This window comes from Pinus tabuliformis, chromosome 5_1 (genome assembly GCF_031772625.1).
Source record: "Pinus tabuliformis cultivar Carrire ecotype Pingquan chromosome 5_1, CPIR1, whole genome shotgun sequence".
In the NCBI taxonomy this organism is placed as follows: Eukaryota; Viridiplantae; Streptophyta; class Pinopsida; order Pinales; family Pinaceae; genus Pinus; species Pinus tabuliformis.
Genome location: NC_142305.1, coordinates 738458451 through 738466247, shown reverse-complemented (window position 1 = coordinate 738466247; position 7797 = coordinate 738458451). Strand labels below are relative to the sequence as shown.

At 33.7% G+C, this 7797-nt stretch overlaps 1 pseudogene; it reads right to left on the bottom strand.

Moving 5' to 3' along the window:
- Positions 1–2107: 2107 nt before the first annotated feature.
- LOC149167062 (uncharacterized) lies at positions 2108–2365 on the bottom strand (annotated as a pseudogene).
- Positions 2366–7797: the final 5432 nt, after the last annotated feature.

Genomic DNA, 7797 nt, shown 5'->3' with positions numbered 1-7797 from the left:
AAATGATGTAGTCTTCAATCGTTACAAAACTCGATGGTACAATTCTAGTCATGCGAATAAATGTGTTGATGTCGAGCATGAAGAGAAGTCATTGGATTATCGGCCATTAATGAATTTCATTAACCAATGTGAGGCAAACTCACCATTAATGTCAATGAGTGCCAAGGTACCTAAGTACATCTTGCGAAGTGTGAATAGATGAGCTGATGTCGAGCCACTTGCAAGATCCAACGATCAAGGGACATTGATGTATTCCCATGATTGTCAGCGAGAGAACTTGTCATTAAGGCATACAAGCCTCAAGGTACTAATAAGGAATCTAGCCTTGAACCTAGATAATGTGCTGATGTCGATAGGCCAAGACTTGTTAGAAGGGAGGCCTTAATGAATCCTCCATCATCTAACACGAGCAAAAAAACAATGATTTTGAAGGACTATGGATGAAAATTTTTGCAATGGATCAAGGTTTATTTGACAAAACGAAAAGGAAATGAAATGAATCAAATTTGTAAGGGATATAAATGGTTTTATTATCTAGTTACAAGTTAGTGAAAGCAAGGCAGGAAAATGACTATGATGGAAAATGAGGTGAAGATTTTATTGATTGAATAAGTAGGAATGAAATGGTAAGACTGGTATCTGAAAGGTTTTGAAATGGTGTGATGGATCTGATTTTGAATTCTTTATCCAAAATCATGTGCTCATGCTTGGATATTTCATCTTTGATGTTGCTCTAATCATGTTCTTAAGAAATGTGGTCTTTGAGAGACATTGTTTGCTTGTGGTCATCTGTTTATCTTCCTGGAACTTGCAAAAAAAACTAGTACTTTTTTTGCAATGAAATGTAAGATTATCAAAAGAGAGAGGTGATAAATCTCTCTATTTATGAAATTTACACAAAAAAATGAGAATTGGTACTATAAAACAAATTCAGGAAAGAAAATCAAATGAATTTTTACCTGTTTCAAAACTAGTGCCTTAAGTTACCTGTCATGTCTTGTCAGAAATTTATTCATTCTTTTACTATTTCAAATTTTGATGAAGGCTTTCTTATTTTGTATATCTCATCGAGATATTTCTTACAATGTTTGAATCCTTGAAAATCGATGTTGTATGATAAATTTATTTGAAATTTTTGTGAAATAGTGAAAATAGTCATGTGTGAGTGTGACATGGAAACATGATGCTGATGTGAAAGATGAAGTAGGCAGATAATATGGCATGCTGATTATGAATTTCTAATTAGAATGCATTGTCAACAAATAGATCATTGAATTGAATACATAGCTGCAGAATTGTTTTTTAGTTACATAATTGTTTTTCAGCTGCAGAATTGTGCATTTCCTGCATCTAAAAATCTTGCATGGATAGTTAGGTATACACAACTTATGAATTTTTGTTATGAACAATTAATCAGTCCAATTTTTGAATTAATCAGTACCTTCTCCAGAAAAATGAGAAAATACACTGGAAAATGCAGTAAACAAATTTTATTAAAAAGGCAAAGTATTTTTTTTTATCTGCATAAAAACAACGGAGAAATTTCCAGAAATTTATTACCTTCAAATGTTGAGGCCATAGTCTTGTTTGTTGCTCTATCTACAAGACTCAAAGAAACATTATCATTCTGTATAGATTTGTTTGTACAATGATGAGATGTCTTTTTTGTTAAAACAAATTACAAATTTTTAGAATGTAGACTCTCGAATAAAACTTGATAAATCTAAATGAAAGTAAGAATCTCAAAAAAATAAGCAAAGAAAAATGGTCAATCATTCTCTGCCCTGGAATGTTTGTTGTCCATGTTTCCACTGCCTCAGGGAGGGAGGAACGAATCAACCTGAGGTTCTCATCAGCCTTTGCACTTCGCCTGTCAAAGTGATCTAGGGCATCATATAATAAAGCTTTAGGTGATGTGCTTCCAATCTTAAAAATGGATTCAGTAGAGTCGGGCATACGTTGCATAAATTCCATATTGGAATTGTTGACTCACTACATGAATATTGGCAAAATGTATCACTAGCAAGACTGTCCTAGAGACTTGTGTCTGCAAACTTGAAATAGACAAAAGAAAGCTCGCTCCTTTATAAGAGGTGAACCTCTCATTCATAGAGAACTCTCGATCTATCTACTTTCAAAAATAGTTCACAACTTCTAAGCCATGCCACCACTGGATGTTGTTCGAATAATTTGAAAAATAGATGATCCAATCACAACAAAGACAAAGAAACCAAGCACAATTGGCCCCACTGGATACAAATTGCCTTTCTTTATTGTTGTTTCAGGCACAACTCCCCTCTTTAGGGTTTTTTTTTTTCTGAAACTTAACACATTTCCTGTCTGCAAGGCACCTAGATGTTGTCATTTTTTCTGTCGAGAGATTGCACCACCGATGTTAGATCTACAAGTTTTGGCTGCAATTCACAACAAATTTGTTGAATATGTTGAGCTCCGCAAAGTGTGGCAACACACAACACAACAAACCTTGCAGAGACAACAATCGATAGAATCCTCACACCATCACATTCAGGGATCAAAACCATAGGTGACTTTAGACTTGAATCACGTGTACCTCTGATGGAAAATATTCCGCATGCAGATACTATTAAATCAAATGAATGTATAACAAGAGGGAAGAGAATAAAACCAGATGGATCTTCAATCTTACATCGCTTAGCCATGGTACCTCCAAGTATCATTGCACTAATTACCTCAACAACAATACTTTCAAAAAGGTCTGCACCACGAGCTGCACAATCACCAACATTGTCTCCCACCAAGTCAACAATGACAGTTGGGTTATGTGGATCGTCTTCAGGAATACCCTGCTCCACTTTCCCAACCAGATCAACACCTACATCTGCAACCTTTGTGAATATTCCTCCTCCAAGCTGAGCAAAAAGTGCTACAAATGAGGCCCCAAATCCATAACCAACTAGAAGAAGAGGCAATTCAGTCAACTTCATTGAATTCGGTGTATCCACCCCCAGATATACATAGAATGAGGCATATAGAACTGCTACTCCTATAACTGCCATGCCCACTACAATGATAGTTGAAAAGCCACCAACATGAGTAGCCACCTGTAAAGCTTCTCTTGCTGACTGCCTTGCAACACTAGAAACTCTAACATTTGCATGCACAGAAACCCACATGCCAACATAGCCTGCAATACCCGAACACAAGGCTCCAAGAAGGAAAGAAATTACAGTGATAAATGCTAAAGTTGACCTTTCAAGTCCAGATGCTTCCTGCTGAGGAGTGGTATTTCGAAAGAGATATATACCCAGGATAACAAATGCTAACAAAATTACCATTTTTGAAATAGTACCATACTGAGTCCTAAAAAAACCTTCAGCCCCATCCCAAATTGCATCTGAAATCTGGCTCATTTCTGGTGGTCCTTCATCCTCAGCATAAACTTTGAACAAGAATGCCAGAAGCACAAATGCCCATAGTGATGATCGAAATGTAGACATGGAAATGCCATTGAAATGTGAGGGGATTTTTGCGCTGTGCATCCAAAACTGCCAGAAAATCAAGCAAAATCTCAGAAAATCAAATCTGCTAGAAAATCAAGCAGAATCTGGGCTAGAAATTTGAGAAATAAGGAACCATAATTGTGTCTAGATGCCAGAGATCTCGGCTAGATTAATTGGCTAGTTTCTAGATCAAATTTTGGCCAGCGACGGACATGAACATTCTCCTCCAATGTCCAACTCACTAGCACTAAGAGCATTGAACTATATTCGTGCCCTTGTGATATAGAGCCCATACTCAACCTACACAAAGTGATTCACCATTCTGTTATCAAAATCTTCACCTCCCAAGTGAGTATCTCTGGCAGTGTCTTTGACTTTAAATATTTCCTCTTCAATCATCAGAATTGAGACATCGAATGTTCTTCCTCCCAAATCAAATATGAGCACATTCTTTTCTTCGAGTAGAAGTGGCTTTCTTGTTGAGGCCATAAGTAGTGGCAACAACTGTGGGCTCATCGATGATCCTCAACACATTTAAGCTAGTGATGAGACTAGCGTCCTTGGTCACCGATGAGTCATTGGAATAGACAGGAACATTAACCACAACATTCTTTACATTTTGGCCAAGAAAATCCTATGCAATCTCCTTCGTCTTGGTAACGATCATAGAAGAAATTTCTTTAGGAGATAATTTCTTCTTCTCGTCCTTATAGCAAACATCAATCGTCGACTTATTCTCAAGGCTGGATAATACCTTAAAAGTCCAGAGCTTCAGCACTGGAAATTTTGAATTTTTCATTTTTAACTTCAAGGTGATCATAAACCAGTGCAAACCCTTGAGATCTAATTCCTAGCCCTTTATTTGAAAAATCTAGTTCAAGGCCAAGAACATAGGTGCATGTTGATTTTATGCAGTTTTTTTTTTTTTTGGTTTATGTACAGAAATTCAAACATGTTATATAATATATATATATATATATATATATATATATATATATATATATATATATATATATATATATATATATATATATATATATATATATATATCTGTTTCATTTTTGAAATTTGAAATATATGAATATATATGTTTTTTTTAAAAGAAACAATAAAAAAGGAAAAAAAAATTATTTGTTTTCAATTCTTTTATTATTTATTTTTAAATCAAAAGAAAATTAAATTTGATTTGAGTTATTTATTTTACTAAACAATTTTTTTATTTTTTATTTTATATTTATTATTATTTGTTTGTTTGTTTTGTTTTTTTATTTTTTGTTTTAATTTGGATTCAGAAAATAAAAGGAAAAGAATTGATCACACCTGAAATTATCGCTCTTTAACTTTCGCTTGTGCTCCTTGTTCACAATCGCTTGTTTTATTGCAATTTTCCTGCCAAGGGTTAGTAAATGGGTGGTTCTTACTGCACCACAAAATTGCAAATTTATCCTAAAAATCACAAAAACTTGTTTTTATTTGTTAGTCCTATTCTAAAAAAAAGAAATGAAACATTCTCTTAAGTATAAGAGAATTTCCAATGCATCCATTTGCATAACAAGATCATGAGTAAACTCATATCCAAGTTTGAAAAATAAACCCTAGTGAATTCTTGGACATGATCATAAAGATTTGATGTTAAAAATTGTAGCCTAATGACTAGTTGAGACCAAATTTGAATGTGATCTTTAGGTTTTTGATCTTCTTCAACTGTCATAGCACAAAGCTCTTCACATATTGTTGAAATTGGATTTTTATTAGGTTTTTTTATTTTTTATAGTGAATGAGGGTTTTTGATTTGTGTTTTATTTCTATGTTTTCTATATGAAAATGCAAATAAACTTAAATAAAAATGTGTAAATGCAATTAATCCTAAATAAAAATGACCCTAAATGAAAATGCTTCCTAAACAATCCTCCTAACTTAGTTACATATAAGTTTGCTTCCCCGGCAATGACGCCAAAATGTAGGGCAATTTAATTGTACGCTAAATCCATGTCATTTAAATTGTCAACCTGGGGGTTTTGTAAACTTAGAATCAAACAAAAATATATTGGAACTCAAATGAAACTGTTGTAGAAAGTTTGTTTAGAATGGAAATGCATATTACAACTATAACTGAAGAAAACTACAAAAGAAAACACATGCAAGAAAAATGAATTAAATTCTAGGGATGGAAGTTAAATTCTAAAGGTGGAATTTATGAACGCCATTTCCTTTCTAAACTATTAAAAAAAGAACTAATCCATGAACAACTATAAGAAGAAAATCTATGATAATCTAGAAAGAAGTAAATAACAACTAGTGAGAAAGCAGTAAATAACAACTAGTGATTTAGTTGTCAAGCAAGAAAACTAGGATAACTAGTAAGCAAGCAGTTTAATGACAATCAAATCAAATCTAGGAAATGAAATCATACTTGCGAAAGTAAATCATACTTGCAGAAAGTAAATCATACTTGCAGAAAGGAAATAACAAAAATCAAACTATGTTACCATTGTATGCAGATTTCGGTTGATGGGGATCCTTCCATTCCTCAATGAGCACACATGAACAACTATCACACCTTAAGAATCAAACAACACTCATAACTCATAATTTTGGAGAAAATGATATTATTCATGCTGAATGAACAATCATAAATCTAATGCTAATGAATAATTAATAACTGTTGGCTTCCTTTGAAGGATGCACCTCTTATTTATACATGAGTTAGGGTTATCTGCTCAATAAATGCAGATCCCTTAAATATCTAATAGATCCATACTTGTCTCAACTTATCCCTAAATATTAGATACAAATCCTATGACTCATAAAGACCTCCATGATCTTTCTCCTTGGAATATGGTCCACCTCTTGAGTTGAAATTCTAATTTGTGCTTGGGAGGACAAGTAAGACCCTTCTAGAACCTCCAAATAAGCCTACACATGTCACAAAACTCATAACACATATATAGGTATAGGAAACTATGTTAATTTCCTAGTTTTTAATAATTAATTCACTTATAATGCTTAAAATAAATAACTTTGGAAAATAAGGATTCTAACCCATATGTTTGTGAAGATGATTACTTGATGTAGGGTTTTAGGGATAGATAGTCATGAGATGAAGGATAAATGGACATGAAATGATGGAAATATCGATGAAAATGGAAGACAATTTTGAGACTCAACAATACCATGACATTTTTTAATCGAGAACACCTTCTAATCCATCTACATTAAACCATCTTCATGAAAATTTAACATATTTTCATTGGATACATAGTCACTTCCTTTATGTGATAAGGATGATCTTGATAACGCTTCATTATTTTGAACTGAGTGGATACTAGAAAAAATTAAGCAATGGCTATTCGTCCATTGAAGGATAAATTATTTCTTGTTCCTTTTCCTTGGGTATAACATGATGAATCTATTTAGCTAAGAGAAAAAATGAGCACCATGTGATTGTATATTATGAAATTGGTAGTGATCAAAAGAATACATACATAAAATAAGCTGGAATGATACATAAAATAAAACTTTTACGTGGATTCTAAGCAACTATAACAACCCTGGTGAAACTTCCATGTAATAAAAGTTAATAAAGGAAAAATAATAACCACAGTTATGGGACACTTATTCCAAGCTGAATGTTGGCCAAAAACATCCTAGTGCGGGTGCTCATTTGGTTTATTATGGCTAAGGAAATTGGGAAAGGATTTGGAAAGGAAAAATGGAATTTTTGGAAATTCATTTATGAAAATAATGAAAAATAGGAGAAAAGGAAAGTGAAAGGTCACAAGTTGCATGTGAGGATAAAAATAAAGGAAATTAATGGAAAAATGAAGAAAATATAGGCCACATTAAGAAAAATGCTTCTAAGGATCAGTTGGTACCTCTTTTTCAGTTCATTTTTGGAGCTCTCTCTCTATTCTCTCTCTCTCTCTCTCACACACTCTTGGACACTTGGAGTTTTCTTGGAGCACTTCAACTTTGGATCAAGAAAGGAAAAGAAGGAAAATAGGAATAATAGGAAGATCAGGATCAAGCAACTACAACGAGATTATTTGTAGGTATCGATTTGCATGTGTGATTTCCTTAGTAGTTTTGGCATGCATCGTTATGCGTGTGTGTTATTGTTTCTCTTTCTATCATGGGCATGGGTTTTGCTAGGTTTGAAAATGTTCTTCAACCTCTCCTTGCCATTTCTAGATAGCCATCATGATATGGGGTTCTCATGTTTTGGTTGAGCTGGATTTCTGGATGGATTCGAAGTTGAGTGAGGTGGACCTCTGAATGAAAGAACACATGGCCTAGTGATCCCTGAGCCAAGCTG